Source organism: Ceratotherium simum, chromosome 22 (assembly GCF_057802395.1).
Source record: "Ceratotherium simum simum isolate JZ-2026a chromosome 22, ASM5780239v1, whole genome shotgun sequence".
Classification (NCBI taxonomy): Eukaryota; Metazoa; Chordata; class Mammalia; order Perissodactyla; family Rhinocerotidae; genus Ceratotherium; species Ceratotherium simum.
In genome coordinates, this window is record NC_141921.1 from 46695178 (window position 1) to 46717153 (window position 21976).

At 56.7% G+C, this 21976-nt stretch overlaps 1 protein-coding gene across 6 annotated transcripts in view; it reads right to left on the reverse strand.

Moving 5' to 3' along the window:
- Positions 1-21976, reverse strand: part of KCNAB2 (potassium voltage-gated channel subfamily A regulatory beta subunit 2) — a 92091-nt gene that overhangs the window by 62377 nt on the left and 7738 nt on the right. The window contains exons 1-3 of one of the 6 annotated variants that reach the window (XM_087446912.1): positions 3694-3854; positions 2922-3105; positions 2607-2721 (exon numbers count right to left, since the gene is read on the reverse strand). The exons of 2 other annotated variants lie outside the window; for them this stretch is intronic. The gene's annotated coding sequence lies outside the window, so the exon portion shown is untranslated. Of the gene's footprint in view, positions 1-2606; positions 2722-2921; positions 3106-3693; positions 3855-21976 lie in introns of those variants that run through there. 3 more of the 6 variants (XM_087446913.1, XM_014783816.2, XM_004425522.3) reach the window with 3 other exon arrangements.

Sequence of the window (21976 nt, forward strand, 5' to 3'; positions counted from 1 at the left end):
TTGGGTGACCCCAGGAGACCACTCCAGGTGTCGGAGAGGAGGTGAGGCCCAGTCGGGGTGCAGACCTGGCCCTCGGTTTGAGTCCTAACTCCCCCATTTCTTGGCGGATGACCTTGGGCAAATCTCTCAACCTTCCCAAGTGTCAGTTTCTTCATTGTGAAACAGGATGATAACGAGTCGGGGGAGGATCTGAGGTGCTAACAGGTGAGGGTGCACAGTGACGGCCACAGGAGCTGGGATCTGCCTGTGCCTGGCCCTGGCGGAGGGGAGGTGCTGGCCCAAGGCCTGGGGGTGCTTCTGGGAAAGCTGCTGATCACAGCTCCTTCCTGGACATTTGCACCACGTGCAAAAGGCAAATGAAGTCGCTCTGGCACAGATGCATCCTCAGGCTTCCTATAGCATCTCTGCTTTCCCCTTGCTGCTTCTCTCCTTTGCTCTCAGAAGGCTTCTCATCTTTTCCATTTTTCCAGAAGAAAGGCTAATCTCTTACGGATGTGACCAGCCATGCACAGATATGATTCAGTGTCATGGGGGAACCTGTGCTTCTTAGGCCTTCTGTGGCTGCATCCCAATTCCGGATCATCTAGAAGCTCAAAGGTTCCAGAAGGCTTGTTCCTAGATAGCTGAGGTCTTAAGAATAATAACATCAGATGAGTTATCTTTTGCCACGTGACAAGGGTTAGCAGCTTAAGACAATAAACATGTCTCACTTGGTTTTGGAGAGTCAGGAATCTGGGATTGACTTGGCTGGGTGGTTCTGGCTCAGGGTCTCTCCTGAGGTTGAGTCAGGATATTGGTTGGGGCTGCAGTCTCATCTGAAGGCTCAACTGCAGACAGAGGTTCTTAGATGTCTCGTGCACATGGCTGTGGGCAGGGGCCTCAGTTCCTCACCACCTGGATGTCTCACACCAAGGCAGCTGGCTTCCCCGGAGTGAGGGATCGAGAGAGAGAAGCTGCGATGTCTTTTGTGACAGAGGCTCAGAGGTTTTGTTCTATTGGTTGCAAAGACCAACCCTAATACTACAAGGGAGGGCGTGAGGACCAGGGACAGGGCCATTGCAGGCCATCGTGGGGGTCACTACTGCAGCACCGCTGATGGACTATTCCCCACATTTACTCTGTCTCTGTATCCCCCTGAGACCATGCAATGTCGGCTCTGCCAGGACAGGGAGCTTTGTCTCTTCTGTTGACCGATATGTCCCAAAGCAGTGCCAGGCACACAGTAGATGCTCATTGAACATGGACTGAGGGGGAGCAGAGGAGCGACTCCTGCTGCCTGGGTGTGACAACGTTGGGGCACTCTTCCTGGAAGCTTCAGGGCTCAGGGCTGAGACTCAAACTCCTGCTTCCTAAATTGATGTTACTTTGTATGTTGCTTCTTGAACCCTGGAAATCCCTCCTGCCACAGCCCTGAAGTGCTGCTATGACTACACGGCCCCAAACCACCACCTTTTATGGGGCCACAGACTATAGGGGCCACGGCGGCGACCGCGCGTCTCACGAAGAGACAGGAAGAGGTGTAACTGCTCGAAACCACACAGATCCGGAAGGGCCCTTGCGTAACACACCCTTCCTCTCCCTCCCAGAAGCCAGGCTCCCCGAGATGGGAGCCCACTCCTCTCCTACAAGCAGGACTGGTGGTGAAGAGCGAGTGCTACTGACCACGGCGGCTGCTGACTCTGAGTGCTCTTGGGGTATCCCCTCTGCCTGTGGGGTCGTCTTGGGGAGCAAGCAGAGAGGTCCAGTGCTGGAAGGGGTCTGGAGTTCAATAACCCAGTTCCCAAACAGCCCCATCCAGATCTTGCTCAGATTCAGATGGGGTGGGAAGAGAACGGTGCATACGTTACTAGGGGTTGGGGGTCAGGGCCAGGGCCGCCTGCACTTTGCCACAGAGAAACCTGTTCTCCTCCAAGTTCCCGAGGCTTAAGCAGGGGGAGCTGGGTGGCATGGTGACCCGCCAACCCGACACTAAGCAGTGTGGACTTCACGTGGTTAGACAACAGCACAAGCATCTGGACCAAGCCACAGAGCCCAAGGGCCAGACTACTGGACAGAGTGTCTGTTCATACATCTAATTAGTGCCCCAGTAAGAATTTCTTGAAAAGATCACAGGCTAAAAATTTCAATCTTTTCAAAGCAACATTCAAATTTCTGTTCCCTGATTACAAACAACAAGTCAACCCAGCACAGAGCCCAGGTCTAGACTGTTGCAGGGACAGTCCCCATTCATATCTAATTAATGTCACAATTAAAAAAAAAAACATAGCCAAAAAATTCCAACTTTCCCAAAGCAACGTTGAAATGCCTTTCCACTTACACAGCCCACCCATACCCACAGCCATTCTCCATGCACCTGTGGGCTGGGTGCCTTCCAAGTGAAGTAGAAGCATCGCTGTGGCTCCCGGCTATGTCAGCCTGTGCACAGCGATGGCAGGAGGTCTGCTGGGTGAGTGGCCACAGGCCCCCAGTCTTGGGAACAGCTGCCCTCCCTCCCTGAGAGGGAACGGAGGCTCGGACCATGGGGGTGGGGGACCTTATCTCCCCGTGGCTCCTGCAGCTCCATCCCAATCCCAGCAACCACAGGGGGAAGCGTGTAGGGCCCTCACCTGGTGCCGGGTGGAGGTGGCCTCCGCGCTTTACAGACCGCGTGAGCTGCAGCGAGTCAGGGCAAGACGCAGGGAACGGAAGCCCAGGGGTGCTCCAGAATCTCCATAGCCATTCCTGAGTGCTCAGGCCACAGGCCTCCCTTCAGTCATTCATTCAGCAAATGCGGGGGAGCCCTCCTGTCCCAGCCGGGAAGCTCACAGCCTCCTCCCCGTCTAGCCACCCTAGCCTCCCACCGTGACCACACCCTGCCCCAATATCCTGCTTGGGCGCAGAAGTGGAGAGGAGAGTGAGGGGGGTAGGGAGAAGACGCTCACCGAGAAGTGCTGGCGGCTTTTCCTGGCAGGGAGGAAGCCCCTTAGGCACCAGGAGCTCCCTGCCCACCCCTGCCCTCCTGCCCCTCATGGTGACCACAGGCCGCCCTTCCAGGAAACAACTGCAGGGTGGGGAAGGGCTTCAAGAGGTCCTCCAGCCACCGGCCCCCTTGCCCTGCACTCAGCCCTGCAGGAGAGAGGAGGGGTGGGGACCCATTCGCTTTGTTTTTAAGGCAAGGACCCTCACTTCTTCTGCCCGCGAAACTACTCTCCACCCAGACATGGGAAATCCCAGGCCAGGGTCTCCCGGAGTCAGCAGATGGGCAGGAATCGCCCCAGGAGCCTGCAGGCACCCCCCACCCCACAGAGGCAGCCCCACGGCACTCTTGATCTCCAGGCGCCTCCAGTCTCACCGCCCCAGGGATGAAAGCACTAGCCAGCAGCCCCGGCTGGCAGAGCTGTGTTGCTGTCAGTCATCTCCTCTGGGTGCCAGGCCACTACGCTCCCCCCGCCTCGCCCGAGCAGTCACTGGGCACGCAGGGAAGACGCTATAGCCGCTCTGCTGGGCCACTGTGACAGGCGGCCACGCGGGCTCTGCCTGGGTCTGGCAGGGCGTCTGCAGGGGCAGCTCCCACCCTGGCTGCAGCCAGTCCTGTGGGGGCACGGGGCCCAGGCCCAATCAACCCCGGACGTCAGGGAACACCCAAGCCCTGGTGCCCGCCACTCAAGCACAAAACCCGTCCTGGGAAACAGGGTCTCTGAAACACCCCAGTACCTGCTCCTGGATCAGAACGGCCGGAAACAAGACCATTTTCACGTGCGTGAGGTGGAAGGCGAAGTCACCCGACTGCTGCACAGCAAGCACTGAGGACCAGGGCCGACCAGGAAGTTGGTGGCAGCAAGTGCGACGCAGCGTGGAGGATGCCTGGCAAGCCAGGGCCCCTGCGGGTGCTGGGTGTGGCCTCCAGGCCCAGAAGCGCCCCGGGGCAGGCCCCAGACACCTCCAACCTTCCTGGAAGTGCATCAGCTGTGCAGGGCAGGGGCAGGCCCTCCCAGGCAGGCTGCGAGCCCTTCTCAGGGACGGAGGGGGACACATGTGCAGCCACAGCTAGTCCCTGTGATGCTGAAGACTTCCTGCCTATTGGCGCCAGCTCTGTGCCAGGGCCGGGCTACATGCCTTTCACCCGTGTCCCCTCATCTGGTCGTCCCCACAGCCCTGGGAGGGGTACTGCTGCCCTCTCCACTCGACAGATGATGACCACTGAGGGTCAGAGAGGTCAGGTCCATGGCTAGGATTCACACCCAGGGCTGGCTGACTCCAAAGCTGTGCTCTGCTAAGATCTCCCCACCCAGACAGTGAACCTGGGGCAGGGCTCTGCCTCACCCATGTCCCACCCCCAGTCCCAGGGGATGTGCACTGTGCCAGGACACAGCAGGTGCAAGCAGACGACGTGGGGGGTGGGGTGGCCCCAGAGGACAGGGGAGGAGGGATCCCCCTCCATGGGAGGTTTTCTCCGCCCCCCCCCCCCATAGCCTCTCCCTGCTCCGCCCTTCCTTCCTGGGGAGGTCTCCCACCTGGGGGAGTGAGGCAAAGGGAGGACTTAGAGAGAACATTCCGTCTCTGTCTGTGCCGGCCACGTGTGCTGGACTGAGTCTCCAGCCTGGTTCCGGGGAGTGGAGTGGGCCCGGGGCTCTGAAGCCTTGGGCGGGGAGTCAGCCAGCCCAGCTCCTGTGCATCAGATGGGAAGTGCCACTGGGTCCCAGCAAGATTGAGACGCAGGAAAGAAAAGGGAGAAGTAACAGTTTGGGTGCTCAGTAAGTATCTCATGACTGAGTGACGAAAGCAGAGGCGTCAGAGGTGAGCGGGATGGAGAAGAGAGGAGGAGGAGGAAGGAGAGCAAATGGGAAAATGGAAAACAAAGAGAAACCAGGAGGGAGATTGGGGGCGGATCCCATGGCTGAGCCCCTCTGGGTCTCAACCCAGCCCTCCCACCCTTAACCCCCACAGGCAAGAGCACTTTTACAGACGAGGACACCGAGGCCCACGGATCCTAAACACTACCCAAGGCCACTTGGCCCATCCATGGCAGAGCTGGGACAGGACCCAGGTGTGTCTGGCTCCAGACTGGGGCTCTTTCCTCCATCCACACAGCGACCTCCCCCTGCCCTGGGGCCCCCTCAGGCCTGACTCAGGAGAGCACCCTCCACCACCCACCAGGACAGACTCTGGGTCCATGGAACGCAGACTTCATTCACTGCTATCCCAGATCTCTGAGCAGCAAGTAAAAGTCGAACATTTCAAATGAATTCGTGCAACCTCACCAGCTGCTTTGCAGTGTGTTAGCCACAGCGAACCAGACTTCAGATCTCAGACTGCAGCTCCACTCCTGGCCCCTAAAAGTAAATCGTATTTCTTCAAGTATTTGCCAACTCCTTTTTAAAAAGTTACTTTGGATCAGGAAGGTAGAGGACTATTAAATGCTGGGTGTTGAGGTTAGAAATACTTCATCTAGTCAATGAGCAGCCCCCCTCTGCATCGACGCGTCTGGGCCACAGAATGAAGCTGGATCAATAAACACGGCAGAGCGAGTTGCTGACTGATCATGCCGCCCATGAGCCCCAATCTTGAATTATCCTCCAGCAAGCGTGGCCCGGGATGTGGTCTATCAGCAGAGTCCTGGTAGGGGGGGCTTCCAGGAAAGTTTTTTTTTTCCTGAGGGAAAGGGACAGACTCCCTGGTCTGTTCTTCCTCATGGAGGAGGCTGCCTCCCAAGTTCTGCTGCCATTCTCAGCAGAAGTGATGCTGGGGGATGGGGGTGCATCTCAGGCCAGATCAGGGGGGCAGGAGGTGGCAACACTAAGGCCTGTGTGGGGTGACCTGTGCAGCAAGTAGTCTTGTACTGGCCCCCAACTCAACCACAGAACAAGGTGGTGTCCAGGCTGGTCTTGGGACCACCAAAAATATCTTCCTGCTAAGTGCGTACCTCACAGTGGTTCTAGGTATTTCCACAACTTAAGGAGCAAGTAATAATAAATCTGCCTCAGTGTAACTCACATTCCTCTGGGCCAGGACTCGGGGTCGGGGGCGGCACATCTCCCAAGTGTAGCAAGAGAACTGGGTTCATGCGTCCTCAACTCTCCCAGCGTGAGGAGCACTGAGGCGGGGTCCAGGGCTCTGCAGACACATGATTCCCCGTGAGTGGGTCTCGCACGTCTCCACCCAGAGGAAACTCTGAGCAGACCATTCCCCTGGGGACAACTGAAATGATGACCAAGGTCCTTTTTATGTTGATTTGAAACTGCCTTCTTTGTAACTTCTACCCGCTGGCCTACTTCCGCTCTCTGGAGACAGATGCATCTGGCCTCTCTGTCGTGCGGCGTTCCTTCGAGCAGTTGAGGATATCTGGCATCGCTCACCCGCCCCATCGAGAATAGACGATGTCGCTTCTTTCAATGATTCCACACGAGGTTCCCGACTTAATTAATAAATATCTTTTAGGCCAATGTCACGCAACATGCTTCACACGGCCATCTCACGGAACCCTACAAAACCTTAAAGGCCAGCCGGGTGACTGCGTCCATTGTGCTGACCAGGACGCTGAGGCCGAGGTCAGCCGGCTGGTAAGTGGCAGAGCAGGGATTTGCTGCTCGAGGGTCTGACTCCAAGGTCTGGGCCCTTAGTGAGCAACCCCTTGGTACAGCCTCTCTCTGAACATCAACTCCCGGTTACCTCCTTCACAGGTGCTGCAATTTGCTGAAATCTTTGGGAAAACGACAGAGGCGCCCAGAACCGAGAGCAGTATCTCAGGTTGTGGGCAGCAGCGAGTGAAGCGGGGTGGCCTCCCTCCTTGCTCTGGGACAGGGGTCAGCAAACGGCTGCAGCCCGCAGCCCAATCTGCCCTGTGCCTGTGTTTGCGTGGCCCGGAGCAAAGAATGGTTTTCATGTTTTTAAGTGGTTGGAAGAAAAACAAAAGAATATTTCATGGCACGTGAAAGTTATATAAAATTCAAATTTGAGTGTCTGTAAATAAAGTTTTATTGGCACAGAGCCACACTCACTTGTTGTCTTGGTCTGCTCGGGCCACAGATGGGGGCTTCAACCAGAGACATGTATTTCTCACAATTCTGGAGGCTGGAAGTCCAAGATCGAGGTCCAGCAGATTTGGTGTCTGGTGAGAGCCCTCTTCCTGACTTGCAGACGGCCGCCTTCTCGCTGTGTGCTCACATGGTGGACAGGTTTCCTCCTCTTCTTACAAGGGCACCAATCTCATCCTGGGGGCCCCACCCTCATGACCTCATCTAAGCCTAATCACCTCCCAAAGGTCCCCCCTCCCAAATACCATGCCACTGGGGCGTAGGGCTTCAGCATGTGAAGTTTGGGGACACAGATATTCAGTCTGTAACACTTATTTATGAATCGTCCACGACCACTGTCATGCGACACAGCAGAGCTGAGGAGCTGTGCCGGAGACTGCCCCGCAACCCTCACACGTTGACTCTCTGGTCCTCTGTGGAAAAGGCTTGCCGAGCTCTGCTGGAGGACAGCGCTCCCTCCACTCCCATGCCCCACAGAAGGCCACCCTCACTCCTGGAGCAACATGGGCCTCAGACACCGAGCCGCCCCTGATCCGCTTCTGCTGTGCACACACCCTTCAGAGCCACATCCCCTGCTCCTGGACCCCGTCTCTGCCCCCGGTCCCCCTAGTGCCCACACGTGTTTTCTGGGTCTTTACCTCTCTCTGTGTGGTGCTCCACTAAGTGTGCTCACCTGCACGAAGGGCTCAGCGCTGGCCTCCGAGCACGCTCTTGGTCTCTGTTACTTTATTGTCTCTTGAGTTTGGGCGTATCTTAGGTGGTTTGGTGACTTTCAAGCCAACCCCAGGATTCTGCTGAGAGTTTTCATCTTCTGAGATCACAGCCTCCTCTCTGGGGACTGGACACACTAATCCACTTTAATATCTGATACCCAGAAGGCAGACCCACTCGGTGGCGGTGTGACTTGTAGCAAGGTGCCCACCCCAATGGGAAGCATCACTATGGGGGGTAGGAAACGCGGGAGGTGCACTTGCAGGCGCCACGTGTCATAGTCAAGCAGGATTTACCGTTAGTGTGTGCTGAGCAACTCCACTGCGCCTACAGTCCCTGCCCCAGCCACGTCATGTGTGAGGTCTCCCAGAGCCTTCATAGAAATGAAAACCTTCACGGTTGAAAAGCTCCCTGCGTTTTGTTTCTGGGAGACACGTCCCCAGTGACATGTTATGCAAATTTTCCAAGCGTTCAAGATAGGCCACGTATAAACACCTCATTGAACTCAGGACTAGGCTCCGTGGTCTACTGAAAGGATCCCCTCCCTGCAAGGCGCTGTGGCCCCAGGGGGGCAGACGTGTTGCCACTGCCTGAGGTTTGAAATGGCTCCACCCTGACTCATGGAAGGTGGGGGTGATGGGGGGGATGATGTTGACGGGGACGTCACGGAGAAAGAAACTCCCGCGAGGGAGGTCCCTCCCAGCCCAGCCCTGCCCTGTGCGGTCCCACCTGCTCCTCTCCCTCAGACGTCTGGGGAGCAGAGCAGGGAGGGTGGCCAGAAGGTGGGCGCAGGGGACCCCAGCTGGCCCCCGGGAGTCTGTGGAAGGCCCCCTGGCTCCAAGAGCTGCAGTTCTCCACAGGTGGCAGACGGTGCCAGGGGCCTGTATCTCCCTTTCACGGAGAGTCTGAGGCTTGTCATGTCACTGAAATGTCGCTTCTCAAAAGATGTTCCCTGCATAAGAGAAACCTAATTACTGCAGAATCTCTTTTTTTAAAAAAACATTTCTAAATCCCCAAATCAGCATCAGCACACTAAACACCCCACCAAAGAAAAAGCCCATCATGAGTGTTGTCTTTAGGTGGAGAGGATACTTCCCTAGGATGCTTGAGCATACGATGAAAAACATCCATGGCAGTGGACGGCAAACATGCAGGAAAAGGCCAGCGAGTCAACATTTTAGGCTTTGTGGCCCAGTGGGTCTCTGTCACAACTCTGCATCTCTGCCATGTGAAAGCAGCCAGAGACAGTACGTGAATGAAAGGGTGTGGCTGCGTTGCAATAAAACTTTATTTACAAAAACAGGTGGTGGGCGGGATTTGGCCCTTGGGCCATAGTTTGCAGACTTCTGATCTACGACATTAAAAAAAACATGACATCCACCGTAATGAAATTGAGACAGAAGTGCAAATCCTTGTGAAGTCCACAGCACTCGAAGCTCCGCTCTGTAGGGAGCTGGGACTATGTCCTTTTGTGGGGACATTCTGTGTCAGGAGGGGCCCTCAAGGTCAAAGATGACCCCCACGCTGCCTGCTGGCCGAGCCCCTGACCCCATTGTGTGCACCGAGTCCTCATCATCTTGCTTTTGCTTTGCCAGTAATTCTGATCTCTCATCTGATCGCAGGCCTGATTAATCTATTCCGGAGTAAACATGTAAAGCCATCCTCCCAGCCGCTCCCCGCGATGCTGCTCGCCGGGGACAGCTGGCCGCGGGACGCAGGCTACTGCCTCTGATGCCGTACTATTTTTGGTTTCTCTTTTTGCCTCGTTTATTTTTGATTTGAGTTTCTCATACAGACTGTATGTTCTTTCTTGCTCCTGCACTGAAATGAGATAAGCGTAATATTTTTAAACCCTGCTTGCGTTGCCTCGTGATTATGGCAGGTGAGCCAACACACCCGGAGAGCGCCGTCCAGGGTGGGGTCACCTGCCCTCTTGCTCCCACCTTCACGCTTCGTGAACACAGCAAGACATGGATGCCACGCCTCACTCTCCTGGAAGCGGTGACTGGTCCCGTCCTGGGAAAACGGCTGGCCTTCAGGGTCCTGCACTGAGGCTGGACTTTGAATGGCTGGGGGTCCAGGGATATTGAGTGCCCTCCGAGTGGAGTGGGTGGAAGAGGCGCCAGACGCACACCTGAGCAGCAGCCCTGGTCTGCATCACTGCGAGCGGACTAGTCAAAGCTGCTGAAGACCGAGTGCCGTGTGTGTGAGGCAGTGGGGTAAGGGCTTTCACGTGCATTCATTCACTTAATCCTCCTGCAAGCCCTGGGAGGTTGGTACTATTTATAATTGACCACAGATGGCAGCGGAGGAAATGGAGGTCCAGAGTGGTTAAGCTGGCCTGCCCACGGTCACCTGGTAAGCGGCAGTCCTGGAGTCCATCCTCCAAACTACAGCCCTGTGCTGCCACCAGCAGAGAAGGGGCAACAAAGCCCTCCTCCTAGGAGGAGTGAGCTCGTCTCTGATCCTTTCAAGGATCTCTCAGTGGCGGGGTGAGAACGACTCGGGGGAGGGTGTAGGCAGGAGCAGGGGGTCTCATTAGGAGACCATGCAACGATCCAGGTGTGAGCTGGGAAGGCCTGGGCCAGGGTGGAGGAGGAGGTGACAGTGGCTGGTGGGAGTTGAGTCGGGAGGTTGAGACCAAACGGTTGGTTGGCGGTAGATGTTGGTGTTAGAGGAAGACGGGCTGCACGGTAACCCCCAGGTTTCTGGAGAAGAGTTGCCAGTTCCCAAGATGGGGAATTGGTGGGTACAGCAGGTTGGGGGAGTCCTGGAGCTGGGTGGTGGCTACGTCTGGCCCGAGGTGCTTGTTGGACATCCAGGTGGGAGGCTGGTGGCGTCCTCTCCCACGACGAGGGCCTGGCTCCTTGTCAGGCCCTGGCTGGAGCCATTTCCTCTTTCCTGCTGCAGGGTCTTTGTAGGTGCAGTCCATCTGCTCTTCCTTTGTGTCTCTGTTCAAATGTCACCTCTCCAGAAAAGCGGTCCTGGAGAGCTCTCTCCAAAGTGTCCCATCATATCACGTCAGCACATGCGTTTCCTGCGAAGTGCCCACCTCCACCTGTAGCTACTGTTCACATGGCTGTCCCCCAACCAGACGGTGAGCCCCAGAGGGTGCAGCTGGGTCTGTTGTGTTCCCTGTGGAACTGCTTGTGCCCGGGACAGGGCCTTTGCTGAATGCATGAAGGTATGTCTCGCCTGCTCTGGACAGGTCGTGCTTTCCTTCTAGTTACCACACTCCAGCAGAGCCAAGCAGAGCAGTGGAAGGCGGAGTGAGGTTGTTCCAGTTGCTCTTCTGAGGGAGAGAAAGCTCGTTTTGCAGCCTCAGCAGCCTCCTCCAAGGGGTGTGATGGTGGGAGAATGCAGCCCGCGTAGGCCCAGGTCAAGATCTCAGGCTAGGGCCAGCCCCGTGGCTTAGGGGTTAAGTGCACACACTCCGCTACTGGCGGCCCGGGTTCGGATCCCGGGCTCGCACCGACGCACCGCTTCTCCGGCCATGCTGAGGCCGCGTCTCACATACAGCAATTAGAAGGATGTGCAACTATGACATACAACTATCTACTGGGGCTTTGGGGGAAAAAAAGGAGGAGGATTGGCAATAGATGTTAGCTCAGAGCCGGTCTTCCTCAGCAAAAAGAGGAGGGTTAGCATGGCTGTTAGCTCAGGGCTGATCTTCCTCACAAAAAAAAAAAAAAGAACTCAGGCTATGGCTCGACTCGACAGTCTCCGCCGTGTCCAGAGTCCCCCACCAGGAAGATTCCCTGTTCGTGAAGCATGCACAGAGCCAGGCATCTCACGGGCACACGTGCACGGGTGTATAGACATATGGATACGCACACACAGACACACACACATACCACCTCCACCCCCACCACCTCCACCAGCCCCACCTCTAACACCACCTCTACCTGCACTACCTCCACCCCCATCATGTCATCTCCACCACCTCCACCTCTATCACCTCTACCCCATCACCTCTACCTCCACCTCCTCTATCACCTCCACCTCTATCACCTCTACCCCCATCACCTCTACCTCTACCACCTCCACCTCCTCTATCACCTCCACCTCCTCCACCACCTCCACCACCCTACCTCTACCACCTGCACCACCTCCACTTCTACCACCTCTACCTCCATTACCTCCACTTCTTCCTCCTCTATCACCTCCACCACCTCCACCCAAGGCTGGCTCCTCTTCCTGCCAAGCACTCCTGCTTTGTAATCTTCCCCCTCTGAGCGACCCTCCAGGGAAATTCTTCTGCCCCTCTCTGAGCTTCAGTTCTCATTTCCATACCCATGAGCCCCACAGCTGCACCTTCAGCCCACCCCCCTGGCCTGAGCTCCACGTTCAGACTCTTGGCTGTCTGTTGGCTCTGTCCACATGGGTATCCCTGGAACATTCCCTCTGTTGCCCATCTCCACTGCTCACCTCGGGTCATCCACCTGTCACCAGAGTCCCATTCCTATTTCTCAGCTGCATATCTATCAGGTCACGCCGTTCTCTAAAGCCCTCGGTGGCCTCCCAGGGCCTTCAGCATCAGGTCTAAGCACCTCGGCTTGGCATGCTGGACCATTCACAGCCGGCCCTGTCTACCTTTCCAGCTTTCTCTCTCCTCTCTGGCCCTCCTGCACAGCTGGCCTCGGCCACAGCTGCCTGCCTCTTTTCCCTCACGCTCCTGTGCCCATGGCAGCCCCCACTCTTGCTCCTGCTGTTCCCTCGGGGGGCTGCTGCGTCTTCCCATCTGCTGGGGATTTCACCAGCCTTAGGGTTCAATGCAGAGGCCACTTCCCAGGCCTGGATGGGTCACCCCACACTGTTTTCAGTAGTTACCCTGGGGGTGGGCAACAGCGGGGAGGGGGTGGCACTTCCCATTTCTAACACTTCTACCACGTGCACCTTCCATACCACCTGCCAAGTCACACAACTCTAAGAGGCAAAGAGCTGGGGCAGGCCTGCCCAACTACAAAGCCAACACTTAACGCAACCTCATGCCATTTGTCCCGGACTCCCATGATGATCTCTGGAGGAGAATGCTCCCTCCAGCTTTCTGGGTTAAATCTTCAACATTTGAACGCCAGCCCAGCCCCTGGGCACCCTCATCTCCAATAAGCCCCCAGCTTAAATCCAACTAGGGGCTATATGGGGTGATGCCTGACCCAGGCTTCCCCATCTCTTATATTCACCTGAGCAGGGGCAGGAGGGACTCCTCAACTCACCCTTGATAACATGAATAACCCTCCACCGGGCATTCCACCTGTGACCCAGGGCATGGGGATGACTGAGGGGAGGGGCAGGCAGCACACTCCCAAATGCCCAGGAAACAAGCCAGGGCTCATCCCAGATCCGCTAAGGCAGGGAATTTCAAAGTCTGTGCACCCGTGTCACAGTCGAGATGATTTGTGAATCTAATATCTATCTACTTATTTTTCCAGTTACCTTTAAATTATGACAAGTAATGAAGAAAAAAGTTTAACTGACTAGAAGAAAAATGCAAACTCAGAAACAGGACTGGCAGTGTGCACATACGACCCAAATCCTAGGAGGAAAGGCCAATGGCTGAAGTGCAGGAATACCTGTCAGAGACAGAGACAGAGATAGAGAGATGGAGAGACAGAGACAGAGAGATGGAGAGACAGAAAGAAAGAGAACTGAGCGCGAGAGCGCTCCCTAGTCACCCGCGGGCCTCATAACCTCATCTCCAGAAATCTCAGGAGCAGGTGTGCAGATTCCATAGCAGAGGCCCAGGGCAAAAGTGAATTCCAGGTCATCACGAATTCTTCCTTTAAAACTAATTTTACATCCCCTTTTATGAAAGTGTCCGAGTTCCCCCTCTTACAGGAAGTTTATCATCAGAATCTAGGGAGAGACTAGACGTGCAGGACAGCTCGTTCCAGGCCAGCCCCGGCGAGAAGCTCATGGTGGGGTCTAGAAAGGGGACACATCTGAAGGTGTGTGTGTATGCACACACACACACCCATACATACACATGCATGCACACACAAGGGCTCACAGTGTGCCACCCACTCATGCACCCAGATTGACGCTGGGGAAAGGCCTTTCCTCGCACAGGCTGGCCACCCCATCCCAGGCCAGGCAGGCGGGCGGTGCGGAGCTTCCCCATGAGTGGACAGAATCACAAACCTCATGGCTGGCCAGCCATCCCAGGCAGTTCCAGGCCGCCCCCTGGGCAGCCTCCTGGTGCTCTGAGAAGCAGAAGCTCCACAGGGCAGGTGGAGACCAAGGGCCCAGGATCCCCACAGGGAGTGTGGGGGGACCAGAAGGACCTGAGAACTGCACAATGCCATCTGGGTGACCGTGGGACTTGTGTCGACGAGAAGTGACTATCCAGCCAAAGCACATTTCAAACACAGACACAGAGAGCATGTCCCACACCTCCGGGGGAAGGCAGAGGGGGCTGGGCCTGTGTCCACCCTCCCTAGGATGAAATGCACCTCCATGTGGGGTCCAGTCATGCCGATTTCCTGCCTCGACAGCTCTCACTGCATCCACTCCCAGAGCAACGGGCAGGGCTGCCCAGTACTTCCCTCTGGGGACCCACGATCAAGGCCACAGGCATCTCCCCACCGGGCAGCCCAGGACCTGAGCTCCCCCCATAAACCAGCCCCTCCGAGGTAGCTTGGGGGGAGACGAGGGTCACACAAAGCAAGAGATCATGGGACGGAGGGGTGGGACAGGGCTCTCAGGGCAGCTGTGCGTGGGGCCTCACCCACTCCCCACCCCAGCTTTTTTTTCACCATCCATTGCTGGGCTTTTCACACCAAGAGCATCTCTCCCACTCTGGTGTCAGACCAGCAGACCTTGTCCTTCAGAGAGGAGAGATTCTTAAAGATAATGAACAGCAGAACAAGGGTGGTCTGTCCCTAGTGCTGGACGTCCACGGGAGCAGACAGGCCACCGGCAGGGGGACAAGGGCTTCCTGCTGTGGGGGACCCAGCGCAGTGGACGGGACTAAGCTCACTGTCTGCCTGGAGGGCATCTCCCTCGTGAAACCTAAGCCCTGCCTTTCACATCAAGTACAAAACAACCTGAGGGTCTTAATGGCCTACCTCCAGGATCCCCTCCTCACCAGTACCAGTGAGGAGGGAATCCTGGGTGAGGCAGCGGCTCCCGGACCCCTCCACTCACCAGCTCCCTCGGGGGCGCCCATGCAATCCCAGAAGACTCCAGGCAGCACCTGCAGGCCACACTGAGCCGAGGACACCCTGCGGCCACCACAGCTGCAGCATCTCCAGCCCCGCCTGGGCGGTGGCTGCAGCTGCAGTGACGCGAGTACCTGGCTGGAGCATCAGAGACGGAACCTCCGCATCCACCTCTGAGCAGGATAATCAATGAGCCGAGGGACTGCGGGAGGGGGGAGGGCTGAGGACACGCTGCGTGCCCCACCCTTGCAATGGTTAAGAGTGACAGTGATAGACACAGTGTCTGTGGCGAGGGCCCGGTTTCCCCCGCTCCTTTACGGACATCCACAATAAGAGGGGAAAGAAATACTGTGTCTCCTCTCATAGCCAGACTGAAATCTTCTAAACTGAGCCACGGTTGGAAAAAACCACAGGGTTCGGGGGATGGGGAGAAGACAAGGAACCCTGGATGGTGATTACCGTGATGGTTACTGTGTTCAAAGCCTGACTCAGCAGTCGGCATGGCTGACACAGGAGGGAGCAGAGGTGGCCCCAGCTCTCAGTGGATGGATGGAGCCCCAGCTCTCAGAGGATGGATGCAGCCCCTCCAAGCTGCTTCCCTCGCTTCCCTTCCCAGGCAGAGGGGTGGGTTTTAACCGCTTGTATCCCAGGACGGGAGAAGGAGGGAGGCCAGCATCCTGTTTCCCAGATGCGCAATCTCAGAGACACTCTCTCCACACGAGGTGGTCACGTTCACGTCCTCTTGTGCCACCTAGCAGTCACTGGACACTCAGCCCTCCCCAGGTGTGGTCAGGGTCTCTTCTTCTATGGAGCCCTGGATGAACCCACACCCTGGGGGGACTCCTTCTACAGTGACTTGGGGATCGGTGGGTGCTTCCATCTTGCCCACTGATAACGCGTTTCTGTGGCAACATTGGAGGGACCGGTCGTGGGCTGTGGGGATGGGAGCTGCCTATTCCTGGCCAGCCCCATGCAGGGACACTCTGGCCATCGTGTCCAGCCAGGCGCCCTGCCCTGTGCTCAGCACAGTGCCTGGCACAGCATAAGGCTGGCCGTCCACGGCTGATCCCCAGAACCCCACACTGGTTTCACACACAGTGGGTGCTGGAGCCCTGGACAGAAGCTCTTACCCTTGGACTTGAGGTCCCGGGTTTCAGTAGCGACCCTGGGAAGAAGTTGGGGGGACAGACCCTGGTTCCATCTGCAGAGGGGAACTAGAAGCCTGAGAAGGATGCTTGCCAGGCAGCAGGTCCGATGGATCTGCCTCTTGGACCTGACGACTCCGCAATTTTCTAGGGAGGCACCCAGAACGGAGCCCCTGAGATGCCCATCCCTGGGGCCCCCTAAAGTCGGTAGCACAAATCCACCCCTCCCAAGGGGAAGCACAGGCTGGCATCCTGAAAACGGGGTTTACCTGAGTGGCCCCCATCTGCCCTCAGGGGGACATGCTGTCCTGTCTCACCTGCTTGCCTTGTCACCCTCGGGTAAGCTCCAGTAAGAGGTGGACCCGGGCTTCCTGTGGCCTCCCCAGGACGCAGAGCCCACCACTGAACCAGGAGCGGGGCTCTGCCATCCGAGTACGTAGCAGGTGTGGCCAGGGGAGACCCCACACTCCATCCCTCTCCTTCTCACGGGGTAAGCCCAAAGCCTGCTCCGGGTGTGACCGCTGGCTTTCTGATGAGGTGATCCCACCCACCCCAGCTCCACAGCACATCTGGTGCTCCACCTGCCCGCACTCTCACCCCTTAGCCAGTAACACCTGATGTGTAATCCCGCCGAGGGAAAGAGAATCAGCAGACTACAAAGAAAGCCACAGAACCTTCTGGAGAAGGCCCTGGGGTTGGGGGTGGGAATCAGTGGCAGAAACCCACTGTAGTGGGTTGAATTGTGTCCTCCCTAAAAGATACATCAAAGTTCTAATCCCTGGTACCTGGAATATGACCTTATGTGGCAAACGGGTCTCTGCAGATGTAATTAAGGTAAGGATTCTGCGGTGAGGTCATCCTGATTAGGGTGGGCCCTAATCCAATGACAGGTATCCTTATCAGAAGAGCAGAGGACACACAGACACAGAAAAGAAGGTGATGTGACCATGGAGGCAGAGAGAAGAACAATGCTACTACACGTCCAGGAGCACCAAGGACTGCTGGCAGCCACCAGGAGCTGGAGAGAGGCCTGGAACAGACTCACCCTCAGAGCTTCCAAAAGGAACCAGCCCTGCGGACACTTTGATCTTGGACTTCTAGCCTCCAGAACGGTGAGAATAAATATGGCGATTCTGAGCCACCCCAATTGCGCTAATTTGTTTCAGCAGCCCTAGGAAACTAACATACCCACCCAACCTTTTAAACCCTCTAACCTTAGCCTTAGGGTTGTATGGCAAGCAGAGAAACGGCCTTCTCTTTGCTGGGGCCTGGACCCCTGCAGCCCCAGCCCTGGCTGAGTTCCTCACCTTGGGGGGAGGGGGAGTTTGCACTGAAATTTCTGAGCTCTCCCTGCACCAGCATCTGTGAATAGGCTCCCGGGGCTCTCCCTGCTCTCCCAGGGATGGTAAGAATAAATAACAAATGGTTTCAAAGAGGATTACGGTCCTTGCACCACGTGACAGAGGCATGGGAAGATTAATATCTTGCCCCTGCAGCACTACACCAGCAATTTGAAAGCCAGCTTTACTCCACCTCACTCATTAAAGGCTCTGCTGAATTAAAAGATATGCAAAAGAAAGCCATCAGGCCCTGTGCCTTTGCAACCGTATAATTAACAGAAAAAATAAGTTTTTAAATGAAAACACTCATTGCTGGTAAGGTTGGGATGAAGCTACTCCACTGAGATGCTGCTGATTCTGGGGCATTAAGTACCGTCTGCTGGGAAGGTAACTGGGTAATACAGGTCCATAGACTGGGATCCAGAAATCCTGCTTATATAAATGTATTCAACCATTCAAGAGAGGAAATAAACGCAGACGCACAATAAGACTACAGTATTATGGTGAACAGTGAAAAGACGCTAAATCCCTAAGGAAATAATATTTAATTTTAACTTATGGAAAAACAATAGGATATAATGTGGTCACTCATGGTGACCGCCCCTCTGGGAAAGCGCTCGTGCTGTAATGTCGAGTAGGGACAGCAGAGAGCACCCACGTCTCTGCTGGCAGAAGGGGAGGCGTACAGGTGAGTGGGGAGGGGTCTCTCCTCCCGACCACACTGCCCCTGCCTCAGACTCAATGACCTCCTTCTGGTGGGGAGGGCCTGTGTGTGTGAGGCAGGGAAAGAGAGACTCTAGGGGTAGCACGAGGAATCCCACCGGAGGCTCTGTCAGCTCCGTTTGTAGCAAAAGGAGCTGGAGCAGGGCGGCCAGCTGGGAGCTGGGCTGTGCCTTCATGGGGTTCCCTTTCCTAGGCATCTTGGTAGCCCTGGCCCAGAAGCAAGGCCAAGGGTGAGCGTCCCCCATTAATGAGGTGGTCTGGGGCGTAGGGTCATATCCTAGCTCTGTCCTCTGGTAGCAGTCTGACCCAAGGTAAGGCATGGCACCTGTTCTCACCCGTGAAGCACAGATTATCATAGTACCTACTCCTGGGGTGGCTGGAGGATTAAGAGAAAATGCACACAAAGCTTACGCAGGGGCCTGACAAAAAGCACATCCACAACAAATGGCAGCTGCTGATACAAATAATGACAGTGACAGAGATCATCATCATCATCACCATCATCACTGTCGTCATCACATCGTCATCATCACCACAATCATCATCATCACCACTACCTCTGTCATCATGGTGACCTTCATCACCATCATGACCATCGTCATCACCATCATTATCATCATGGTCGTCACCATCATGACCATGACCACGACCACGATCATCATCTTCCAGCATCAAGTGAAGTGCCCACTCCTTCCTGCAGTGGGGCAAAGGCTTTCAGCTGTCCAGCCTTACCCCTGGGACCACTCAATCTGGATGCCCTGGGACGGTTTCTGCAGTTAGAAGGAATTATCTCCCAATAATTAAGTGGCTCTGTCGTAAAAACATGAGCAGCATCCTGGCTGCTGGGCACTAGACGTGCAGCCTGTCTGGAGAGGCTGAGGGGCTGCAGGATGGAGCCCATCCTTCCAGATGCCAGGAGCTGGGAGCCTGTGGCCATCAGCCCACAATGCCAGCCCCGGGACCACAGCTGCCTCGGCACCTGGCTTCGTCTCAGCTGCGGGCTGCGTCCCCTGCTGCCATTTGTGGCCAGGCGCCAGGCCCCAGAGGCCAGGGCTGCTCTGCCCTCCCTGGGGCATTGTCTGTTGGTCAGGGTGTGGCAGGATTGTGCCCTGGGTGGGTAAGACACTTTGGAGAGGGTTTGTCAGTGGGGTGGCCAGCTTGAGGGAGATGAAATCATGGAGCCTGTGGTGGGGATAGCCTTTCCTTGCCCCGGTGAGCCCACAGCTTCAGCTTTAGGACCCAAAGCTCATGAGGGACGGGTGCACTACACGTCAGCTCCTCCAGCGGGGCCTCCAGAGGTTCTGAGGGGAGATGAGTGGGAACTCAGGAGGGGAGGGAGATAGCAGTGCTGGCCGAGGGCAGCGCCAGGGCCAGTGGTATGACTTCATTCCCTGAGTCAAGCCCCACGAGAACTTGTGGACTCATTGGCATTGTGGCATTTACCTCTCTCCATAGCGTTGAGCCCTGGACATCAATGCCCCGAGGGAGCTGGGGGCGAGGTCAGCCGTCGGACACTTGCAGTGGGCTGGCCTCAAAGGACTGTGGGCACTCTGGAGTCTGTGAAGTCAGCCTGGGTCAGGCAAGCACACCTCTGTCCTGATGGGGGGGTGACACCCTTTGCTTTTCATGGGGGTCCTGCCCCTTGCACGGACAAAATTCACCAAAATGTATGGAGAAATGAGGGCCTCCCCAAAGGACCCCCCACAGGTTGTCTGGCTAGGAAAGGGGGAGGCCTAGGTTGGGGGATGCAGGAGCACCCCCACAAAAGGGTGGACCCCTGGGAAGGTGGGTCTGGTGCACAGAACAGGGAGGATTTGGCACCAGCTCTGGTTTCTGCCCAGGGTGTTCAGTTCTCTGATCATCCCGAGTCAGGCGGCAGCCACCCAGTGTGGGTTCCAGGGTCCCACACCCCTTCCCAGCTCTGCAGAAGGCGGCTCCGACTGGGTAGATGGCCCCACATGTGCCATTTCCTACCCGGATCTGCCGTCCAGAAAAGCCCATCGTTTCTGACGGTTGCTGAGAACATGCTCCTGCCATGTGCCTGCCTGATGGCTGAACCAGGGGTACACTGTGATGGGACAGACACGCCCTGCACTCACGAGGCACAACGTCTAAAAAGGGCTGGATGTTGGTAGCAATGACCACTGTGCAGTGAGGACTGATCTTCAGGGTGCTGCTAGGGGGCTCGGGGGGCGAATACAGGCAAACAGTGAGAGCCGCACGGTGACCCCGCCCTGCCAACATGTATGATTCCTCCCTGAGCCTCAGTTTCCCTCTCCCTAAAAAGAGGAGGCTGGACTACATAGCGTCAAACAGTGATGAGGCTGAAGAGGCCTTCCTGAGGCCTCCTGGCTGGAGGAGGACCCAGCCCCACAATGCTGAATGAAAGAAAGCCCCACAGTGGTTCAAGTGCCCACCTGCTCCAGGGCTGCTTTAGAGACCAGGGATTCAGCGTGAGCCTGAGACTGGTGCTCTCTTGTCCCCTCGAGGGGCTGGAGGAAGGGTCTCCTGGTGCATGACCCCTTTGCTTGCAGAGTGCTGGGTGAGTGCCCAGGCTGCACCTGCCGCCCCTGCCGCTCACACAGGCTGCTACCCAGTGACCCACATGGGTGCCTGGCCCAGCCAGGCCCTTGGCACCCATACAGCCCAGCAGGTGGCGGGGCACCTCCAGTAGTTCCCCATGGTTGCCACAGTTACCGGGCTGTGGGAGGGTGGGAGAAATCCTCTCCTCTGCATTCCTCCCCATGGCACCCTGGTGGGCTTTGCCAGAACCTTCCAGCCACGGATGACTCAGGGAGCCAGGGCCCAGCTGGGCATACAGGCTCCATGTGTGTGTGTTTGGGGGGCGGGCGGTGGCAATCATGGCCACTGCAGCAACTCAGGGCTCCCTGAGGGAACCATGGGCTCAAGACAGGGCTGGGGGCCCCCTGGGACCTGGTCAGCTTCCCTCCCTCCATGCTGGATGGACGACCCAGCTCAGTCCCCCAGAGGAGGCAGGAGGCATCTTCTAAAGATGAGGAGCCCCCCAGATCCTTCCTTGCCCAGCCTAGTGCCCCTCTCCTTGCAGTCCCCCTAACACCCCATGCTGCCTCTGGACCTTTCGTATGCGGCTCTCCCAGCCCAGAAGGTCGCCCTGTCCTTTCTCCCTCTGACGTCCAATGCAGCCCCACCTGGTTTCAGGCCCGGCTCCAGCTTCGCCTCCTCCTTTCCTGACCACGTAGGATGGAGGCTGCCCAGTCGTGCCCGCTGGGCTTGCAGACACTTCTGCTGTGGCCTGAGTGGCACCTCTGTGCGCTGGACACTACATCTCCTCCCCTGGGCCCTGAGGTCAGCATCCTTGTCTGCACCCCTGCTTCTTGGGTCAGTGAAGGAATGAGTGACATCCGAGCACAGGGCTCACTTGCACAAAGCCAGGGTCGGGAGCGCGGTGTCCCCTGCCTGCATCTGCAGTCCCTCGACTCGCAACACTGGGCCCAGGACGGCCAACGTGTCTCATGTGACCAGGTCCTTTTGTTAGGACGGTAGGTCCACATCTCACAGGAGCAGGAGCTGCCCCTCGTGCCCTCAGGGGCTTCCCCAAACCCGTCTTTCAGGATGAAGAGAAAGCACGGGGAGGCAGTGGCCCCGGTGCCTCTGTGGTGTCCTGGCCAGGGCAGCTGGTGTCCCCAGACACCCCAGCTCCCTTTTCAGCGGGCAGGTGCAAACCGGGAGGTGTCCGCTGCTCCTGGGAAGTCAAAGTGCACCTATGTCCCTGCGGAAAGGTGGTGATTTTCATTGGGATTTGCAATTCCTGTTCTGGGCATTGTGTGTCCTTCACAGGAGCAAAGAGACAGAGATGGCTCCAGGCCTCCTGTCCCTGACACCTGAACTCCTCCTGGCCTGCC